Raw genomic sequence first — 23,144 nt, 5'->3', positions numbered from 1 at the left:
GGTCCACACTAGACACAGTTGCAGGATGGACACTGCAGTCCGGATCAGGGGAAGTACCCACCGTACTGCAAACTGATGAAAGTGCATCAGTTTTGCATCAGTTTCCGTTCAGGTTTTTCCCTGACAGAAAACGTCTCCATCATTAGGAAGGAGTGGGAGGATTTTTTTGGGCCAATCATAAAGCTCAGGCTATCCGTTTTAACATCCGTTTTTTGCCTGTGGAGCTGGAGATGCGTTTTCTCATTGCTTTCTCTACCCCCTGCATGTATCCGTGGTCCTGATCCGTTGCGTGAAAATGCAGCAGATCCGGACCTTCCGTTCAGGTTTTGAAAACGGATCCCCGCAAACGCAGACGGATCCGTTCTTTACTTGGGTGAGGCTGGCTGCTATTTTCAACATTAGTATCCGGGACTCCGTTCTTCATCAGGTTTGAAAAACGCAGCCACGGATACGTTTCCGGACCTAGTGTGGACCAGCTCTTAGTGACAAGACAATATATATATATATATATATATATATATATATATATATATATATATATATATACTGTACAGCACTGCGTAATATGTCAGTGCTATATAAATACATAAAAATAAACACATTTTAGTATAGAAATATATATATTTATATAGAAAAAGGGGCAAAGTCCTGAGAGAGGGACAAATGAGGGGAAAAGGGACAGGGCTCCCAAAAAGGGACTGTCCCTCCGAAAGAGGAACAGTTGGGAGCTATGCTCTTCTAAAGTATGCATTTTTTTTCATGTCCCTTCAGGTTGCACCAACTCCCTTCCATATTATAACTTCACCATCACTAGTGACAACGCTCAGGTATAGAAATGTGCAACAAGAAACCTGCCAGCGATTGAAGATTAGGCTGGGAGGGAGTAGTTGTCAGTGTCAGGACTGGTGAAGTGACATTCTCAGCACATGATGAAGGCACAGCTCGCCTGACAGTCTCTGCAGAGAGTCAGCAGCCACGTCCTGACGCTGGGGGAGAAGAGAGCAGCATACCACAGCTAGGTGCAGCATGAAGTGTCCCCAGCTGCGCCGCCCGTATAAACCTACACACAGTACACACACCAAGGCAAGGTGGGAGGGGAGCTTTGCATAGCGCCCCGCCCCCCAGCGCGGATTGACAGCGGAGAAGCAGGGTTATTGTTCAGGCCTGTTTACACGACGCCCCCTCAGGACCCGGCAGCCAATGAGAGTCGAGCTGGGCGTAGACTGTAAAGCGCTGTCCCCTTGTAGCTGCACTCACAAGGGCTGGCAGCCCAGTCGCTGCTGCCTCTTGCTGCAGGTGAAGCGCGGCTGGTAGTGCTGGGAGAGCCGGGGGGACCTTCCTACACCTCCTCTGCGGCCAGCAGGAGCCCCCATGGAGAGGACGAGGGATCTACTATAGGAGTTTTATCTCCCCGCCTGCAGGCATAGCCGCAAGGGTGAGCTGCTACTGCTTCTTCTTCATTCAAATAGCTGCAGAAGTTTCATGCCTGCTGGAGAGGGTGGCACATCCCAGGGGCAATGGGCATGCATGGGTTCTCCAATGGAAGGTGAGGGGTCATTGGTGGAAGAGTGCAGGAGAAAATTCACTCCATGCAATTTTCACTTCAGATCCTATTCCTGCAAGTGATCAGATCAATATCCAGATCAGACATCAGTCATTTATAAATCACATTTTGATCAGATTTTTGATCACTTTTCCGATTCGATACCAATCGAAAATTACTGAAGAGGACATACACGTGCGACGATAGCCAGTGCCTGAGCATGTCTGATTTGATCCTGATGGAGAGATTTCGAGCTTGGGATCCGTCGCTAGCAATCAGTAGGCTGTATATTTTTGTATTTGATCATTTTATCGATTGGATGTAGGGTCTGAAGTGACAATTGAGTGGTGTGTTCCAGGCCCAACAGGAAAATCTCCTTTGATTAAGATAGGAAAAGAAATTAACCAAAGCCACCTGTCATTTATAGTCAGCTAATTGGCAGATACTGGCATTGATTGGTGACATTTTATTTCCCACCTTAAGTCAGTGGCGATTCGTCTGTTAGAAGAGTCTCCTACTCAGTGCCAGTTAGTAGTGATTGTTGGGCATGCAGGAAATACATTTTAAAGAAAACCTCTGAAATGTTTCCTCTTTGGCATAGGAGGTTATTTTGTTGGACAAGAGAAAGCAATGTCCACCTGGAATTTACAACTACCCATGTGGTTCTACTGGCTATCTTTCATTTATAATCCCTATGCTGCTTTTGTATGTTATTGCCTGATAAAGGGCTGCCTATTGCCGGAAACGGGCTTAGTGCAGGTGCACACCTCGCTATTATGGTTGCCATCCATCTCTATACCTATGGGCAAAAAAAAGAATTGGAGCATTCTTGAAAAGTGTCTGTGTTTCTTGTAGGTGGCTGAAGTTCATAATATATTCCTATTTCTTCACTAATAAATGGCATTTATTGTATACGCTACTGAGACTCTCCATCCATAAATCCTGCTGGCAGAGGGGGAGATTGGCTGTGTCATGCTATAGGAGTGGGCACAGCAGCACCAGGTGCAGAACTCAGTCTTCTAATATAAATAAGGCACTGAATAGTGTGGAGAAAAGCACTGTGTCTTTTACAAATGAGCACAGCCACGCTGAAGGCATAGTGTTACATTCTGGCTTGTGTTATGCATCTGTCATGCAATTTATGCTATTCTCACCTGGTGGTTAAATTGTATTCTATTGTCACCTGGTGGTTAATCTAGTGCCACCAAGGGATCAAAAAATGACAGGATCCTCAAGAAAGTGCCTATTAACCCCTTCTTGTTCCCAGATCAAGAAACCTAAGCAGACACCCAATCAGGAATGATTATTTGTGTTGATTTCTATATCCTCTTCCCTCTGCTATACAAAGTACATAGACAACATGGGTGCAGTTACTACCTATTGTTCTGAAGGCTGTGCGATGATAAGCCAGGTGGATGTGGGTCTCTGCCATATATTCCATTGCATTGCTAGAGTCATGAAACCTCAGTACGCTGGCATTGCACTGCAAGCCTGTGCTCTGTTTGTACACATGTGTGCCCCCTTGGCTAGCTGGGAGGAAAGTTAAAGTGCTGGAATGCACTAGAGACCGTCAGGCGGGGTGCAGCGTTCCTCATGGCTAGTTTGCCCTTGTAACTAGGTAGAACAAGGATCTCGGGGTGGTAACAAAGTCACATGCGAGAGAGAGAGGCGGCTTGAAGGACGAGCACCCAGAGCAGTTCTTGTGAGCAGTCTGTGCAGTGCGGTCGACACCCTCCTCCCTTTATTCTAAGAACAGAACATCTTGTGGTCCTGAAAGCAGCTGCAGACAGTCACTTCTCTCCCAGGGACCCTATCGCAAGGGCTGAACTTTTGTAATTACCCACCAGTCTGAATATAGCAGCTACACACCCCATAAATTCACACAGGCAGCGCACAATAGCACATCATGTTCTGCACTCAGCTACTTGTAACCTTTCTTGACTAAAAGCACATTCCATACAGAATTATCCTTTTTTTTCTCTAGCCCCTCCCAGACAGGAAACACATTGCATGCTGTAGCTAACATAGGCATCTATGTGACAAGTACGCTAGAATGCATTTCTACCCTTTGCACGCCAAGTCTGCTCAGATACTAGACAATATCACAAACTACCTCTATCCATTTGTAATCCTAATGCACATGACACCTGTGTCATCCAACCTTTTATTTTGCACCCTTAGCATCTAAGAATGATTTATATTTATAGGTTTAATCTAAATCTATTTTTAGTACTGAGCTGCTAGCAAGCTGATTTTATGCACTTCTTTGTGTTGTTAATAAAGTGGTAAATGATATTTAGGGAACGCAACCTATATAGACGCAGACCTTAGATGTATTGATCCAGCAAGGATCAGTGTCCATCTTAATTGATTCCATTGACACAACCACTTCAGTGTCACTTGGAAAATTTGTATTAAAGTACAATATATGCCGAACAAAGGGCGAGAGAGAGAGAGGTATGTATACATGTATAGGTTCCCCCAGTGCGTTGCTGCCCTCAGTTGGGTGTTTATCAAACAACACCCCCCTCCAGAATGCCTGCGTTGGAATCCTAGATGCATTGTAGTCGCTCCAGATTTAAACACATGCATTTTTAATGCTGAGAATTTGCATACAGCAAATGACCATCTGGCTATTTAGCCATGCGTTGTTTTACGTTGCTTGGTGTTGTTAGTTATTTATGGTGCGTGTCGCTGCCTTTTGATCCTATATCCGAGGCTCTGCACTGAAGTGTTCCAAGATCCATCAAGCTTATTCCACACGGTGAATAACAGTGTGTCAAGTCTGATAACCTTTATTAAGACGTTACCATTCGTCTTTCCACCATCTGAATCCAGTAAACCAGAGAAATACAATTTTTTTTTTGTCAGTAGGTGGAGTTTCTTAGATGGTATATCGCTGCACACGGTATATGCCTGGATAAATTATTTACATAGTCTTTAGGTTACATTGGAGCTGTGCTGCCAGGAGTCAGTCCCAAAATACAGAAGCACAGTGTTGTGGTAGACTTGATACAGGATCCTGGTTGGGTAACGGACGTAGCGGGGGAATGCTGTACTTGGTCAGTGTGGGACTAGCCGTCTGTTTTGGATGATAGTATTTGATTGTAAAGCATGATGTATAACCTCTTTCATGTTCAGTTAAGCAAATTTTCTTGGATGAAAGGAAGATTGTTTTACTGTTGGCCCTCAGGCAGTGAGATGTCAGAGCTCACACCTGCTCTTTCTTTGATTACCACTGTGGCTTACAGGAGATTGGCAGTCACTGGGGGGAAGAGAGCTGTCTGTAAAGATTGCAGAAAGGTTGGATGGGAGATATAGTTGGACCTGCTGGATTTGCCTGGGCATTCGTGTGGTCTTTGCAGAAGAAGTGGAGCATGCATGACGAAGGTACAAAAGTCTGGGAAATACTCAAAGTGGTTGATCGATTATATTCCCAAGACTGCCCAACCAGTTATGTAAAGTAGCTTGCCAGCACCAACAGGAGTGGGTCACCCAAAATGTGTATTTTCTTTGGTCCAAGCATCTCATATTGTGAATATTGTTCTGTGTACTCAGAGCACTGGTACCTGTTAGGCTGTATAGTGATGTTTTCCTGGTGTGAGGGATAGTAACGCTCAGTTTGGATTTATATCTTTTCGAAGGGAAATCCCACATTTTCATCAAATGGTCGTAAACATAAACAGGTGCAGAACAATTCCTTTTGCAATTTAATATTGTTAAAAGATACCCGAAGTGACATGTGACACGATGAGATAGATATGTGTATGTACAGTGCCTAGCACACAAATAACTATGATGTGCTCCTTTTTTTTCTTTCTCTGCCTGAAAGAGTTAAATATCAGGTATGTAAGTGGCTGACTCAGTCCTGACTCCAGACAGGAAGTGACTACATGACCCTCACTGATAAGAAATTCCAACTATAAAACACTTTCCTAGCAGAAAATGGCTTCTGAGAGCAAGAAAGAGATAAAAAGGGGACTTTCTTATCAGTGAGAGTCACACTGTAGTCACTTCCTGTCTGAGTCAGGACTGAGTCAGCCACTTATATACCTGAACCTTTAACTCTTTTAGGCAGAGAAAGAAAAAAAGGAACACAGCATAGTTATTTGTGTGCTAGGCACTGTACATACACATGTCTATCTCATCATGTCACATGTCACTTCGGGTATCTTTTAAAAGATATTTTACGATTTGAGTCTGCAGCCAGCTGAGCTAAGCCTGGTACACACCTTCAATTTTGATATGCCAATCACTGACCAATTTTACCTCCTCCATTTAGTGTAAAGCCTGGTACACCCCTTCAATTAGGATTGGCCAATCACTGACCAATTTTATCACCCCCATGTAGTATGAGGGTTTACCTACATGATCTGTTAACCGTTTCTGCCGCCCGGACGTGAAGCTCACGTCCGGGCAGCTGCTCTGCTGTGGTGCCGTGCTTCGGCGCGTGATCGCGGGCGTGCCTCCGTGGTGTCCCCCGGTAGCCCTGGGATCAGTGAACGGGAACATGGTTCCCAATCACCGATCCGTGTCCCCCGCAGAAAAACCAAAGTGCTCTTACGAGAGGCTTCAGTTTTTCTGCCCAGAAAAATTTCCGCATAGCCCTTCTACTTCCGCTTAGCGAGAAGCACAAGCAGGGGAAAAAAATTGAAGGTGGCCATCTTGTGGCCAAATAGTAAAACTACATCTACATATTTTTTACATTACAATTTACACATATAACAACATAAAAAATTAACTGTTTATGTCCCACACCAAAATATTACCCAAATAAAATTTACAATAATAAAAAAAAAGACATAAATAGTTACCTAAGGGTCTAAACGTTTTAAATATGCATTTGAAGGGGGTATACTACAAACACTTTTTTAATTATAAGCTTGTAAATAGTGATCGACGCAAAACAGAAACAATGCACCTTTATTTCCAAATAAAATATTGGCGTCATACATTGTGATAGGGACAAAATTTAAATAGTATATTAACTGAGACGAATGGGCAAATAAAATACATAGGTTTTAATTATGGTAGCGTGGATTATTTTAAAGCTAAAATGGCCGAAAACTGAGAAATAATGAATTTTTCCCATTTTTTTCTTATTAATCCTTTTAAAATGCATTTATAAAAAAATAATTCTTAGCAAAATGTACCACCCAAAGAAAGCCTAATTAGTGGCGGAAAAAACAAGATATAGATCAATAAATTGTGATAAGTAGTGATAAAGTTATTAGTTAATGAATGGGAGGTGAAAATTGCTCTGATGCATAAGGTGAAAAATCTCAGCGGGCTGAAATGATTAATACTATTCAATACCTGTTGACTTTCACTCTACCAGGCTTAAGTCCCACACTGATAGTAAAGCCTGGTACACACTTTCAATTATAATTGGCCAATCACTGACCAATTTTTCCACCTCCATGTACTATGAGGGTCAACACATATTGAATATTATGAGCAGGTTGTGTGGGTAACATTCTTGGTGATTGGCCAATCAGAATTGAAGGTGAAGCTGTGTACCAGATCTTTGCAACCTTGGTAATAGTACTTTGTTTGGAGTACTGTTATCATGAGAGTGTCCACACATCCCCTCCCTGCTGCAGCAGCAATTGCACGGAGCAGTAGCCCTTGCTATTCATTTTCACCATTTGCACTGATCCAATCAAAGACAGCAAATTTTGACAATTCTATTAGTTTATGTTAGAAACAATGTACAATTTCTGTATTTTACATGCACAAAGACTAGATAAGCTCGCTGAAATAATGTTTAGCTTTTATCCATTCTATATAGAAAGCCAAACTGAGAGCAGTTGATTTTTTCCAAGAAAAGCATCATTTTCCTGTAAGACCAGCAAGTTCTCTCTAACACCAAGATGGTCAAATTAACCTCACATTCAGAAACCATTCAGTCCAGTTCAGTAGCTGACAATCCAGGAGGCATGTGCTCCGTTGGTGACAGTGGAAAAATGTTGCAGCTGTGTCTGCTGTCTCAAATTGGGTGCCACAGAGCACTGAGGAGTCTGCCAGTAATCGAATGAGAATCCAGCTATGGACTGAACTACTCATTCCCTCCTCCAAACATCTGTGTAGTGCCAGGATTGGTTAAGAGGCTACATGATGACATCACCAGTGGGTTGTAAGGGGTGTGGCTGACACAGAATGGGCTTGGCCGCAGAAAATAGAGGCATGAGATAGGGGGAGACGGGCATGAAAAGTGTGGGAGAAGGCATGACTGGAGTTCTGAGCCAGGAAGTCCAGCCAAACATGGGAACTTTCTCCTCATTTGCAACAGAAGATTCTGCTGTTGATAAGAGGCAAGCCTGTATAATCTAATCTGCCAATGGCCTACTAGAATGCAATCTTCTACAGATGTACTTTCAATGTTCCAATTGCATGGCTGGCATGCTTCTCTTTTTAGTTCCCTCATACTAACCCCCTTCCTGTGGTCTAACGTTAACAGTCCACAGTCCACCCCCCCCCCCCCAGCCCCAACCACAACCCAAGGGCTGTGGAGTTGGAGTCGGGGCAATTTTGGGCACCCGGAGTTAGAGTCGGAGTCGTGGTTTCATAAACTGAGGAGTCGGAGTCGGGTGATTTTTGTACAAAATCCACAGCCCTGTTAAATATTAGACTAAGGAGTCGGAATCGAGGAGTCGGAGTCAGGGCCATTTTGGTTACCCGGAGTCGGAGTTGAAGTCGTGGTTTCATAAACGGAGGAGTCGGAGTTGGAGTCGGAAGATTTTTGTACCGACTCCACAGCCCTGCTTACAAACAAGTTCCGTTGCAGAAGGTTGTTTGTAAGTCAAGTCATACACACTGCTACTCAAGGATTTTGATTACTCTAGACTTAGACATACCGTATAAACTGTATTTTGGGACTTATTTTTATTTTATTTTTTTTACATTTTACAAGTGTACCTGAAGGGAAATAAGTGCCCAATTTGGATACTCGCGTCAGTAGAGGGAGGCTTCCGCCGTTCTCTCATAGTTTGCATAGACTGCACTGTCTGATGTTCAGACTACATGCTCTGTGCAGCAGTGCTATGCACTATCGCACTGCTGCACGCATTTTTCGGCGCAGCGCTGACCCATTCACTGTAGTGAATAGAATCAGCATCACAGTGCACGGCATTGCAGATGGTGTGCGATCACAAGCGTTGCGTTCCAATCGCACGGCCATCTGCGTTTGCAAGTGTGAACAAGGCCTACATTTTGCACGGGTTTGCTTTAAACAACTTACAACAGTTTATACTATATTGTAACCTGTGATTAAAAACAAAAACATAAAATAACAAAAACACAGTACTTTTTGTACAAAAGGACATCTTTGTGTGTATGAGATGGTTGTAACTGGAGCATTTACAAGTAGGTGTTAAATTTACTGAGTTTAAGATTTGTGGCCTTTTCACACTGGGCTGGTGCAGCATTTTTACTTTACCGCAAGGGCAATGTTACTCTGTGTAGCCTTTCATACTGACGCGGTGCGGCGCAATGCCACGGAAGTGATGTTTGCACCGCATGCTCGACGCGAGGACAAACCTATGTTACTGTGCAGACCTGGGGCAATGTGCGGCGGGCCGGAAGTCATGTAAGTCTATGGTGACGCGCGTGTTTTAAAACGACTGCTGCAAGTTTTACATGTCACAGATGCGCGGAAGCGTATTTCAGCTTTACGCTTCCACGCACGTGAACACATTGGCAACAAGAAGTGAGCGTCACTTCCTGTTTGGCCAGCTGCTAGACAGGGATTATCGCGGATTACTAATGCGGTAATCCACAAAGGCCTGTTTTTGGCGGTGTGGCCTAAAACAGCAGCGGCAGATTTGTTTAATTGTTTAAATTGTGAAGTAGGACCTACATGGATTGGATTTGTTATTACTGCAGATTTTGGATTTGAGATCTGGGATATTTGGAGGCTAAAAACCCCCTGATCCATCAGACCTTCTTCATGACCCAGTTGTGATGCTGGCGTGTCCTTTTCTGGCAATCTTGGCAGCAGCAGACAGAGGTTAGTACGGGGTACTCTGGCTGTGGTGCAGCTACACACCCCTGTACACAGCAAGCTGAGATGCATTGCATGTTCTGGCACATTTCTCATATCCAATGTATCAGCAGTTTGTACCACAGCAGTTCTCCTGTGAGATCTGACCAGATAACTCACCCTGGCTCTCCATGCACATCAGCCCACTGGTTGTCCTTCCTTGGACCATATTTGGAGGTGATAGCCATTATATAGGGGGAAGACTCCATAAGACCCACAGTTTTCCAAATGCTCTAACCCAGACTGTCAATTTTGCCCATTCTCCTTGCTTTCAACACATCACCCTTTAGAAACTGATTGCTCACTAGCTGCCTAACATATCCCACTCCGTGATGGCTGCCATTATAGTGAGGTAATTATGTGTTATTTACACCTTTCACCTTTTAGTGGCTTTAATGTTAAGGCTGATTGTTCTGTACATGCTGCTTATTGTGAACCCGAGGTGAAAGTTAACTAATGAGATAAACAATTATATTTATCTTCCTACTCCTAAAAATTGATTTATTTTTTTAAGATATCCCATGGTTTTATTTTATATTTAAACATTTTAAAAGTCCATTCACTTGCCCTCCATGTATGCGCTCTCGCATAACTGTGTGCAGCGGCCGGTACCATCCTGGGTGTGCGTAGGTACACTTAAAACGTGATCAGAAACCCAGTAGATGGCAGTATAACAATATCTGCCTAAATAAATCATTGCTGGACTTTATCCTTAGGAGACAGCTCAGCAGTGAGAGACAGAAAGGTGCATATGCCACGATTCGCAGACAAACTAGTACAAATTTGCATCAGCATGCAAATTTGTTTCCGCAACAGAATCGCACCGTACTAGTGAAAACATAGCCTGAGTTTATAAAACTAATCCTATATGCAATTCTGCAGTCCTAAATGTATTTATTTTTTTTGGAGGGGGGGGGGGGTTGCTAGGGGTTATAATTTTATTCTGAGCCATGAGTAGTAGATCCCACCGCGCAATCCCGTTCTCCCCTCCGCCTCCACTCTCCTATCTGTAAGATCGTGGTTGGGCCAGGATATTCTGCGCATGCGTTGGCACGCCATGTACCTCTGGTAATCATACTCCCGTAGCTGGGAGCGCTCTGCACTTGCGCAGTTCAGTTATCTCTGAGCTGTGCAATCGCAGAGGGCTCCTGGCGATCAGGAACTTTAAGGCCACAGGCACATTTGCTGGTAAACTTAGGTCTGGCAGTCCAAGAAAAATATAGATGCAGCTTATGGAGGATTTTAAGAATGGTTACAACCAACCCACAGATCACCTCCAAAGACTTGCAAGTACATCTTGTTGCAGATGGTGTTTCTGCACATTCTACAATTCAGTGCAATTCGCGCAAAGAACGTGTATGGCAGGGTAATGAGAAAGAAGCCCTATCTGTACCCATGTCACAGAGTCGCTTTTTTTATGCAAAAGCTCATTTAGTTTAGACAGATCCATTTTGGAACAAAGTGCTTTGGACTAATGGGACAAAAATGAAGTTATTTAGTGATAAAAAGTGCTTTGGGTGGTGGAAGAAGAACACTGCATTCCAAGAAAAAAGCCTGCTACCTACAGTAAAATTTGGTGAAGGTTCCATGATGCTGTGGAGCTGGGTGGCTTGTTCAGGGACTGGGGCCATTGCTAAAGTCAAGGGTCTGATGCATTCAACCCAATATCAACAAGCTCTGCAGGATAATGTTCAAGCATTAGTCACAAAGTTGAAGTTACATAGGATATTCCAACAAGGCAATTGCCCAAAACACAGGTCGAAATCTACAAAGGCATTCATGCAGAGGGGGAAGTACAAAGCTCTGGAATGGCTGTCACAGTCCATTGACTTGAAAATATCAAAAATCTGTAGGATGATTTGAAGCAGGCTGTCCATGCTCGGCAGTCATCACATTTAACTGAACTGGAGAGATTTTGTATAGAAGAATTGTCAAAAATACCTCCATCCAGACATCAGACACCCATCAAAGGCTATAGGAGGCCTCTAGAGACTGTTACATTTTCAATATAAGGCTCAACTAAGTTTTAATTTCATATCTTTGTTAGGGTTCTCAAATGTATGCACCTGTTTCTATACAGCATGACATATATGAAAAGGAAGTTGCTACTTTGAAAGCTCAGCCAATGATAAAAGAAAACTTAAAGTGGAACTGATATCAAATGTGGCATCATCACGAATGATCTCCTGATGTGTATTAAAGGGACACTTAAGTCAAACAAAAAAAATGAGTTTTACTCACCTAGGGCTTCCAATAGCCCCCTGAAGCTGCCCGGTGCCCTCGCTGTCTCCCTCCGATCCTCCTGGCCCTGCCAGCAGCCACTTCCTGTTTCAGTGACAGGAGCTGACAGGCTGGGGACGCGAGTGATTCTTCGCGTTCCCAGACACATTAGCACCCTCTATGCTGCTATATGGTATATGATATATGCTATAGCAGCATAGATGGCACTATTGTGGCCAGGAACGTGAAGAATCACTCGCGTCCCCAGCCTGTCAGCTCCTGTCACCGAAACAGGAAGTGGCTGCCGGCGGGGCCAGGAGGATCGGAGGGAGATGGCGAGGGCACCGGACAGCTGCAGCGGGCTATTGGAAGCCCCAGGTGAGTAAAACTCATTTTTTTTGTTTGACTTAAGTGTCCCTTTAAATAGTTTTTTCCTCTCCCTCCCCTATTATCATCTAATGTTATTAGCCTCCACCCTCATCTATTTACAGCCCCTTCTCTCCTGGTTCCTAGATTGTAAGTGCTCCTGGGAGCACATCTCCCCAAAACGTTTTGGGTTTTTAAGGTTGCGCTTGAATTTCGTGTTTTTAGGTTACATTTGTGTTTTGCGGTTGTTAGATTGCATTTTGCATTTGTGTTTTTGAGGCTGCATTTGCATTTTTAAGACTGTGGCAGGTGGAATTTAATACAGAAATCCACTTATCAAAAATGTTCATCAGTGGGTAGGTAAGGTTTAGCTAAGTACTATTGTACTTTGTATTTATAATGCTGCTGGTGTAATATAGTCAAGGCTATTTTTTTTTAGCTCAAATCCGCTTTAAGAGGGGTTCCCAAACTTTTTCGTGTCACTATATGTACATGTTTATATCATCATTAGCTCTCTTGCCTTGCAGCACTGGGTCCTCGGTTTGAATTCCAGCCAGGGCACTAACTGCATTGAGTTTGTATGTTCTCCCTGTGCCAGTGTGGGTTTCCCCCTGGGCACTCTGGTGTCCTCAAGCATTCCCAAAAATGTTGAGATAAGTTAATTGGCTTCCTCTAAATTGGCCCTAGACAACGATGGACAAACGACTATGGTAGGGATTAGATTGTTAGCCCCTCTGACGGACAGTTACGTTACATCACTATATACTGTGCTATATTAATACTAAATAATGCCACGTGTCACTATTGCCACTATGCATAGGCTGAGCTGTTTTCTTTATTTGATTTAGTTGAATGAGTTGTGCTTGGAAGAAGTAGTTCCAGTCAAAAAATACAGCAAAGATTTGCATGACTCTGCTGAGAAGAAGTGCAAATATGCTTTAATGAAACACTTTTGTACGTGCTGAGATCTGCTTAAGTCCTGAATATTCAAATAAGTATCCTTAGTGAACCTGCCAGGAACAAGCACGGTGGTGTAGTGGTTAGCGCTCTCGCCTTGCAGTGCTGGGTCCCCGGTTCGAACCCCAGCCAGGTCAACATCTGCATGGAGTTTGTATGTTCTCCCCGTGTCTGCGTGGGTTTCCTCCGGGCACTTCGGTTTCCTCCCACATCCCAAAAAACATACAGATAAGTTAATTGGCTTCCCCCCTAAAATTGGCCCTAGACTACTATTCATACAATACATGATATAGACATATGACTATGGTAGGGAATAGATTGTGAGCTCCTTCGAGGGACAGTTAGTGACAAGACGATATATACTCTGTACAGTGCTGCGGAAGATGTCGGCACTATATAAATACTAAATAATAACAAAAGCACTCTGGGAAATGGAGGCATAAAGTGTGTGTGTGTGTGTGGTGAGGTGTGTGGTGAGGTGTGTATGTGTGTGTGTGTGTGTGTGTGTGTGTGTGTGTGTGTGTGTGTGAGTGTGTGTGTGTGTGTGTGTGTGTGTGTGTGTGTGTAAGCTACCCTGCTAGAGGCGTATAGGATTCTGCCCACTCGCTGGAGCTACTCTTGTTCTAGATGTTCTGAAGCATTTTCCGGGCACTACAATAGAGACAAGGCATTTACTTTTCACTGTGAAAGAGACAAAATCTCTGTTTCATGTGTATTAGTTCTTCTCTTAAATTGTACCTGAGGAGGGCAAAAAAGTTGATTTTACTTACATGGAACTTCTTCCAGCAACCCGTTCCCCTGGGGGTCCCTCTGTGTTTTCCAGGTCCAGCTTTTATATTGTCTATTTGTATTTATAGCCGCTAGTTTGTAACATGGGCACCTATGGCAGTGCCCAAAATTCCCTGGCACATTTGGCACCCAAATTTGCCGCTTCGGCCTCTGAACTATCCAGAGGTTTCCCTCTACTGAGGTAGCAATATTTTCCTCTCTTTTTTTTATACAAGTTCTCTTTAAGTAAGCATTAGTCAAGGTCCTGTGCAAAAGCAAATAGCTATTTAAAGCGGAATATAACCCAGCATTTCAACTTTGCTCTAAAACATTATTTACAGCATATTATATGCAACCAGCATTTTTTTTACTAGACTAGCATTGGAAGGGGTACACACAGAGCTTTAAAGTTCCGTGGAGAGAAATGCTGCCGCAGCCATAGTTTAGATAGATACATTTAAGTAAACACAATGTAACAAGTGCTGAATTTGACACACTCTCTGACAGTGCAGGAGCTCCCGGACACAGAGAGAGAGTGAGTCACATTCCTCACTTGTTACATTGTGTTTACCTAAATGTATCTATCTAAACTTCGGATGCGTCTGCATTTCTCTCCACAGAACTTTAAAGCTCTGTTTGTAGAGACAAGACAAATAACATTTATATCGCGCTTTTCTCCTGGCGGACTCAAAGCGCCAGAGCTGCAGCCACTAGGACGCGCTCTATAGGCAGTAGCAGTGTTAGGGAGACTTGCCTAAGGTCTCCTACTGAATAGGTGCTGGCTTACTGAACAGGCAGAGCCGAGATTTGAACCCTGGTCTCCTGCGTCAGAGGCAGAGCCCTTAACCATTACACCATCCAGCCACTGTGTGTAACCCTTCCAATGCTGGTCTAGTAAAAAAAAAAAATGCTGGTTGCATATAATATGCTGTAAATAATGTTTTAGAGCAAAGTTGAAATGCTGGGTTATATTCCGTTTTAAGATTTATGCCCACTTCCTGTTCATATTAAAGCAAACCTGATGAGGTAATTGTATCTTTCGACCAAAATAGGACTTTCCTGGAATCAAAATTGTCATACTTCGTATCTAAAGGTTAAAATCTATATTTAAAGTTGTGATTGTCTCAGGTACATGAGGGCAGTTTTGAAATGCATGGCTCTTCTATGGAAAAGTCATTCAGTATTGTACTTGTTCTGGACCTACACTCAGATGTGTTTTTCTCAGCCACACAGAGTTTCACAATCACTAATTAAGTTATCAGTTACACTGCACTCTGACAAAAGAGAAACTGTCATGTAGAGGCCTGAACATTTAACTCTTAAGGGGCCCATACACTGGTAGATTTCAGCCATCGATCGATTCTATAGAATCAATCAGAAATCGTTTCTATCAAATTCCCCATTCGATTGATTATACATAAATACACACCTTACCATCTTCTCTGCTTCCCGAATGACCTACTTATGACTACCTTACTAATGACCTTCACTCATGCACAGACACAAGACTTCTCTTGGGCTGCCCCAACTCTGGGATTCCTTCCCTCATCTAATTAATCGGTTTTGTATGCAGCTTACAGAAATCTATGCCTGCAAAAGAATGTTCTCCTCCGAATCTCCAATGTATACAAGCTGTGTGTTTTATAGCGGGCCTGAGCTCAGAACTTCCTCTCTGCTCTACAAGATAAGCAACAGCATAATAACCTATAAAGAAAAACATTTCTTTGTTACAGCTGATATACATTTTTCTATAAATATGCAGTGTGTTTACTTCCTGCTTTCATGGAAACAAACAATGGGGTTAAAATCTTGTATTTACAAATAAGTTGCTCCGCCGAGGCAGCCAGCTGACACAGCTGAGTGATCAAATTACACTTACAAAAAACAAGATATAGATCATTCGCGCGTGAGAATAAATGATAAAGTTATAGCCAAATTAATGGAAGGAGTGCTGACAGGTAAAAATGACTTTTGGTGTTAAAGTGGACCTGAACTCAGAACGTCCTCTCTGCTCTAAAAGATACACAACAGCATAATAACCTTTAAACAAAAAACATTTCTTTGTTACAGCCGATACAAATCCTAAATTACATCTGCACAGCTTCTACTTCCTGATTCATGGAAGCAGACATACTGTTTACAGCCTGTGCTTTCAAATGGGCTTATCTGCTTATCTGCCATCATGTGACACAGGGGAGTATCAAATTACAACTAGTGATTAAACACAAATGGGGGGGCATTACACAGACTACACTCTTTAAATATATACAGGGTGCATTTCTGTTTTCCCTTTATCCTGTGCAAAAGTTCAGGTCCACTTTAAGGTAAAATGAGCTGTAGGCTGAAGTGGTTAAACATGATTTCAATATGTTCCTTAGAAGTGCCCTCATACGATTTGCACAGTGGTGAGATTTTCTGGAAATTGCCCATGGGTTTGCCACATGGGCAGCATAATAATGAATTGGGCGAAACATGTAAGTGGGAGGAGCCTCCAGAGGCCGGCCTCGCTCACCACCGGTAACACACGAGCGCTCAATCCCTGCGGTCACGCCAGACTGGAGTTGCGGTAAGCGGGTAGATCGCGCTGAATGCCAGCCGAGACCACACTATTGGGCAAGCTATGCGCTGCAGCTGATGTAAGTAGCGGAAATAAATGACTGTGTGGATGGACTTATCCGGGGACCGCAGTGAGTCAGGGACCTGCGAGTCCAATGGACGCAAGTTAATCATTACTTACTGACATATATGCCGGGTTATTACCCCCACTGAATCGTTGCCTACAAGATTGTTTATACTAACAACGCTCACGCTGTGCAGAGGCTTGCTGCTATTAATTGCTTTGCTTAGCCATCTTGATGCCATGGGAGAGCTATAAGGAGTCTGAGTGCACTCAGGCCTGGACATTTGCACCTGCTTGGAGGCTATTTTTCTAAGTGGAACTTTGATTTATTCTTTGGTCCCATAGGAACAGCTATATAGAGGAGCTTAATACCTAACCAAGGCTCAATAACTGTTGCAGCTTTTCTCATATCTACAGGGAGTGCAGAATTATTAGGCAAGTTGTATTTTTGAGGAATAATTTTATTATTGAACAACAACCATGTTCTCAATGAACCCAAACAACTCATTAATATAAAAGCTGAATATTTTTGAAAGTAGTTTTTAGTTTGTTTTTAGTTTTAGCTATTTTAGGGGGATATCTGTTTGTGCAGGTGACTATTACTGTGCATAATTATTAGGCAACTTAACAAAAAACAAATATATACCCATTTCAATTATTTATTTTTACCAGTAAAACCAATATAACATATCAACATTCACAAATATACATTTCTGACATTCAAAAACAAAACAAAAACAAATCATTGACCAATATAGCCACCTTTCTTTGCAAGGACACTCAAAAGCCTGCCATCCATGGATTCTGTCAGTGTTTTGATCTGTTCACCATCAACATTGCGTGCAGCAGCAACCACAGCCTCCCAGACACTGTTCAGAGAGGTGTACTGTTTTCCCTCCTTGTAAATCTCACATTTTATGATGGACCACAGGTTCTCAATGGGGTTCAGATCAGGTGAACAAGGAAGCCATGTCATTAGTTTTTCTTCTTTTATACCCTTTCTTGCCAGCCACGCTGTGGAGTACTTGGACGCGTGTGATGGAGCATTGTCCTGCATGAAAATCATGTTTTTCTTGAAGGATGCAGACTTCTTCCTGTACCACTGCTTGAAGAAGGTGTCTTCCAGAAACTGGCAGTAGGACTGGGAGTTGAGCTTGACTCCATCCTCAACTTGAAAAGGCCCCACAAGCTCATCTTTGATGATACCAACCCAAACCAGTACTCCACCTCCACCTTGCTGACGTCTGAGTCAGACTGGAGCTCTCTGCCCTTTACCAATCCAGCCACGGGCCCATCCATCTGGCCCATCAAGACTCACTCTCATTTCATCAGTCCATAAAACCTTAGAAAAATCAGTCTTGAGATAATTCTTGGCCCAATCTTGACATTTCAGCTTGTGTGTCTTGTTCAGTGGTGGTCGTCTTTCAGCCTTTCTTACTTTGGCCATGTCTCTGAGTATTGCACACGTTGTGCTTTTGGGTACTCCAGTGATGTTGCAGCTCTGAAATATGGCCAAACTGGTGGCAAGTGGCATCTTGGCAGCTGCACGCTTGACTTTTCTCAGTTCATGGGCAGTTACTTTGCGCCTTGGTTTTTCCACACGCTTCTTGCGACCCTGTTAACTATTTTGAATGAAACGCATGATTGTTCGATAATCAAGCTTCAGAAGCTTTGCAATTTTAAGAGTGCTGCATCACTCTGCAAGATATCTCACTATTTTTGACTTTTCTGAGCCTGTCAAGTCCTGCTTTTGACCCATTTTGCCAAAGGAAAGGAAGATGCCTAATAATTATGCACACCTGATATAGGGTGTTGATGTCATTAGACCACACCCCTTCTCATTACAGAGATGCATCATCACCTAATATGCTTAATTGGTAGTAGGCTTTCGAGCCTATACAGCTTGGAGTAAGACAACATGCATAAAGAGGATGATGTGGTCAAAATACTCATTTGCCTAATAATTCTACACTCCCTGTATAGTCCTAGTGTGGTTGTCGTGAATGGCAGGATGTGTGTGTGAGGGGTGGATGGGGTGCTCTGGGGGTCCTCAGGTTTTAATTGATTTTAATTAATAGTTGATTGCTGTGAAATTGTCCACAATAAAGTTTTTGTAATTTTTTGAGAACTTTTAGGCCCTTGTGAACTATTTTTCCTTGTTGTTGTTTTCAGCATAATAATGACGTCAGATAACAGGATAACATCACTGCGCAGACAGATGTAGAGAATGCAAAGGGTCTTATGTATGCAAAATAAATGATCAAAAATAAATAAAAACCGACACAGAAGCCAATGCGCCGAAAGTTAATACTGTGGTCAACGCAGGGCTGTGGAGTTGGAGTCGGAGTCAGGGCAATTTTGGGCACCCCGAGTGGGAGTTGGAGTCAGAGTCGTGGTTTCATAAACTGAGGAGTCAGAGTTGGAGTCGGAAGATTTTTGTACCGACTCCACAGCCCTGGGTCAACGTGTCTCTTACTTAAGATGGAAGTGTTATAAGTTACCAATAGTCAGAAAGACCACACAGTATACTCCTCCCTGGTCAGGAAATTCATTGAGGAAATGAAGTATAGATACTTACCGTAAGCCTCTTTCACACTAACACAAACTTGGGAGTTTGCGTGAAAAAATGTATAGGGCCTTTCTTCCGCCTTCAATGTTGTATACTTACCTATAGAGGTGGAAACTGCTGACATATGTAATATTGGATGCATACTGCACCCAGCTCATAATTGGAACAACCTCCAAGTGAACTACTTTGATACCAGTATGCAGTTACAGGCCTGTTTATTAGTCAGAAGTAAATGTACAGTAGAATCTTGGTTATCCAACACCAACGGGGATTGGCTGATGCTAGATAAGTGTGCTTTCTGGTTGCTTAAAAGAAGTTTCAGGGCTCATTCACACTAGGGGCATTTTCTGCCTTTTTTCAAGCGCAGGCGATTCTTAAAATCGCCCACCAAACACTTGTGCAATTAATCTCTATGAGAAGGTTCATATCAGCGTGGTTTCGTGCGTTGTGCGTGCAGCAAAGCGGTGCCTGTACCATTATGGGGGCATTTTGCCTCAAAAGGTATAGGAAAAACGCAAACACTCACTGACATGTATACACGCCAATACTATTCACAGCATATTTTGTATAGACATGTATATCCATCAATACCGCCAGGGAGGTTAACCTTGAGGGAGCTGTGGAACCCAGTGTATTAGCACAACAGAGCCCATAAACAGCCTAAGAAGTTGGCCTTCACCAGTGTGAGCACTGCCGGTGATTTGTGCTGGTTGGTTTACACTGCTGGTTAGTTGAATTCAGGATAATTGGGACTTAAGATCACTAAAAGGCTAGAATGGGTTTTTTTCTTAAAAAGGTAGCACAGATCATAGACATAGTAGTCTTGTTTAGCAGGCTGAAGTGTCCAGTGAGGCTTATTCTCATTGACATTGCAACCTTCAGGTTCGAGAAGTCAGTGTTGAGCAGCTTTAGGCAACAAAACGTTTTCACTGCCTTTTAAAATTGTAGCAGCCTCTGTAATAACATGATGTCGATACAGCAGGTGAGCGGCAATATTTTCTGCCTTTTTCTAGTGATTAACCAGTTCAGGACCATAGCCTTACACCCCTCTAGTGACCAGGCTATTTTTTACACTTCAGGCCACTGCAGCTTCAAGGCCTCGCTGCAGGACCGTACAACTCTGCACACAAGTGATTCCCCCCCCCCCTTTCTGCCCACCAAAAGAGCTTTCTGTTGGTGGGCTCTCATCTCTCCTGCAATGTTTTGTTTGTTTGTATTTTTATTTGTTTATATATATTTTTTAACAAATTTGCCTATTTTTTTCCCACCCTCCCTCCGCCAGCCAATGACAGCGATCTAGGCACTGTAGTAAAATGAGAAAAGAACAAACAGGGACACCGGGAGCCCTTTGGTTTATTATCATAGGATAATTGGCTAAAAGCAAGAGTACAGTGGTTTGCAAAAGTATTCGGCCCCCTTGAAGTTTTCCACATTTTGTCACATTACTGCCACAAACATGAATCAATTTAATTGGAATTCCAGGTGAAAGACCAATACAAAGTGGTGTACACATGAGAAGTGGAACGAAAATCATACATGATTCCAAACATTAAAAAAAAAAAAAGTAACTGCAAAGTGGGGTGTTCGTAACTATTCAGCCCCCTGAGTCAATACTTTGTAGAACCACCTTTTGCTGCAATTACAGCTGCCAGTCTTTTATGGTATGTCTCTACCAGCTTTGCACATCTAGAGACTGAAATCCTTGCCCATTCTTCTTTGCAAAACAGCTCCAGCTCAGTCAGATTAGATAGACAGCGTTTGTGAACAGCAGTTTGCCATATATTCTCGATTGGATATAGATCTGGACTTTGACTAGGCCATTCTAACACCTGGATATGTTTTGTTTTAAACCATTCCATTGTTGCCCTGACTTTATGTTTAGGGTCATTGTCCTGCTGGAAGGTGAACCTCCGCCCCAGTCTCAAGTCTTTTGCAGACTACAAGAGGGTTTCTTCCAAGATTCCCCTGTAATTGGCTCCATCCATCTTCCCATCAACTCTGACCAGCTTCCCTGTCCCTGCTGAAGAGATGCACCCCCGAGCATGATGCTGCCACCATCATATTTGACAGTGGGGATTAGTGTGTTCAGAGTGATGTGCAGTGTTAGTTTTTCTCCACACACAGCGTTTTGCATTTTGGCCAAAAAGTTCCATTTTGGTTCCATCTGACCAGAGCACCTTCTTCCACATGTTTGCTGTGCTCCCCACATGGCTTGTGGCAAACTGCAAACGGGACTTCTTATGCTTTTCTGTTAATGGCTTTCTTCCTGCCACTCTTCCATAAAGGCCAACTTTGTGCAGTGCACGACTAATAGTTGTCCTATGGACAGATTCCCCCACCTAAGCTGTAGATCTTTGCAGCTTGCCCAGAGTCGCCATGGGTCTCTTGACTGCATTTCTGATCGGTGCTCTCCTAGTTCGGCCTGTGAGTTTAGGTGGGCGGCCTTGACTTGGTAGGTTTACAGTTGTGCCATACTCCTTCCATTTCTGAATTATAGCTTGAACAGTGCTCCGTGGGATGTTCAAGACTTTGGAATTTTTTTTGTAACCTAAGCCTGCTTTAAATTTCTCAATAACGTTATCCCTGACCTGCCTGGTGTGTTCTTTGGACTTCATGGTGTTGTTGCTCCCAATATTCTCTTAGACAACCTCTGAGGCCATCACAGAGCAGTTGTGTTTGTACTGACATTAGATTACACACAGGTGCACTATATTTAGTCATTAGCACTCATCAGGCAACGTCTATGGGCAACTGACTGCACTCAGACCAAAGGGGGCTGAATAATTACGCACACCCCCACTTTGCAGTTATTTATTTGTAAAAAAAATGTTTGGAATCTTGTATGATTTTCGTTCCACTTCTCAAGTGTACACCACTTTGTATTGGTCTTTCACGTGGAATTACAAGAAAATTGATTCATGATTGTGGCAGTAATATGACAAAATGTGGAAAACTTCAAGGCGGCCGAATACTTTTGCAAACCACTGTATATAATACTCAAAAGTGTGGGTTGCTATAAGAGGCAACCACTCGGCTTGGCATGTGGGGAGATCCTTTCCCCACTCAGTATTTTTATGGGTCGGTCGCTGCTCCTTTAAAAAATCTTCACTCCAAGGATGTTGTGAAGACCCCACGTGGTGGGGTAATGTAACGTAATATGGAAACAATAGGAGGCGCCCTCGTCGTAGATTATGTACTTAAATAACATACATTTGTAAAAGAAGGTTCTTGCCTACCTTATATAAGGAGACTTCCACTTTAGTAAAGGAAATACATAATTTATTGTAAATAAGCACTTCAGACAACTCGTTTCGCGGCTCAAACCACTTCCTCAGGTCAATTAGGGTGCTCTGGTTGGATAAACAAGAGCCTGGGCGCCCGGTTTGAGCTGTGAAATGCGTTGTCTGAAGTGCTTAATTACAATAAATTATTTATTTCCTTTACTAAAGTGGAAGTCTCCTTATATAAGGTAGGCAAGAACCTTTCTTTTACAAATTTTCGTTATTTAAGTACACAATCTACGACGAGGGCGCCTCCTATTGTTTTCGTATTAATGACAGCGATCGGCTCTCATAGGCATCAGCCTATGACAGCCGACCGCTCCTGAGCCTCCCAGTACAGCACTGCTGTAGATCGCAGTGCTGTTTAACAGTCTTCTAGTGGAGATCGCTGCTGGGAGACTGATGGCGGAGTGGAGATCCGCACGATCGGCACGCACGATCTCCTGCAAAACACGCCCCCAGGACTTCACGCCATTGGCGGTCCTGGGGGAGCCACCTCGTTCACGCCAATTGGCGTGGAGCAGTCGGCAAGTGGTTAACATTCAGTAACTTGCAGAATCTTTGGTCCTGTGTTCAAAGAGCATTACAGTTCTGTTTTGTCCTGTCAGTTTTATATCAGTTCTGTATCAGTTTTCTAAGGCTGGGTTCACACATACAATGTTTCGTTACAGTATTGTTCCTCCCAGGTAAAATTGATAGAAAACTGACAGGACAGGACTGGAATGGAACTGTACAGATTGGGGCTGGGTTCCCATCTGTAGCCGGATTACATACGGCCA

At 43.2% G+C, this 23,144-nt stretch overlaps 1 protein-coding gene across 1 annotated transcript in view; it reads left to right on the top strand.

Moving 5' to 3' along the window:
* The first annotated feature begins 1,269 nt into the window (after positions 1–1,269).
* The window catches only part of LRATD1 (LRAT domain containing 1), a 51,147-nt gene continuing 29,272 nt past the window's right edge, over positions 1,270–23,144 (top strand). Inside the window, exon 1 of the mRNA XM_068279084.1 lies at positions 1,270–1,435. The gene's annotated coding sequence lies outside the window, so the exon portion shown is untranslated. The remainder of the gene's footprint in view (positions 1,436–23,144) is intronic.

Source organism: Hyperolius riggenbachi, chromosome 4, assembly GCF_040937935.1.
Source record: "Hyperolius riggenbachi isolate aHypRig1 chromosome 4, aHypRig1.pri, whole genome shotgun sequence".
NCBI classification, from domain to species: domain Eukaryota; kingdom Metazoa; phylum Chordata; class Amphibia; order Anura; family Hyperoliidae; genus Hyperolius; species Hyperolius riggenbachi.
The sequence above is the reverse complement of the archived record's forward strand: the minus strand, read 5'-3'. Positions and strand labels throughout refer to the sequence as shown.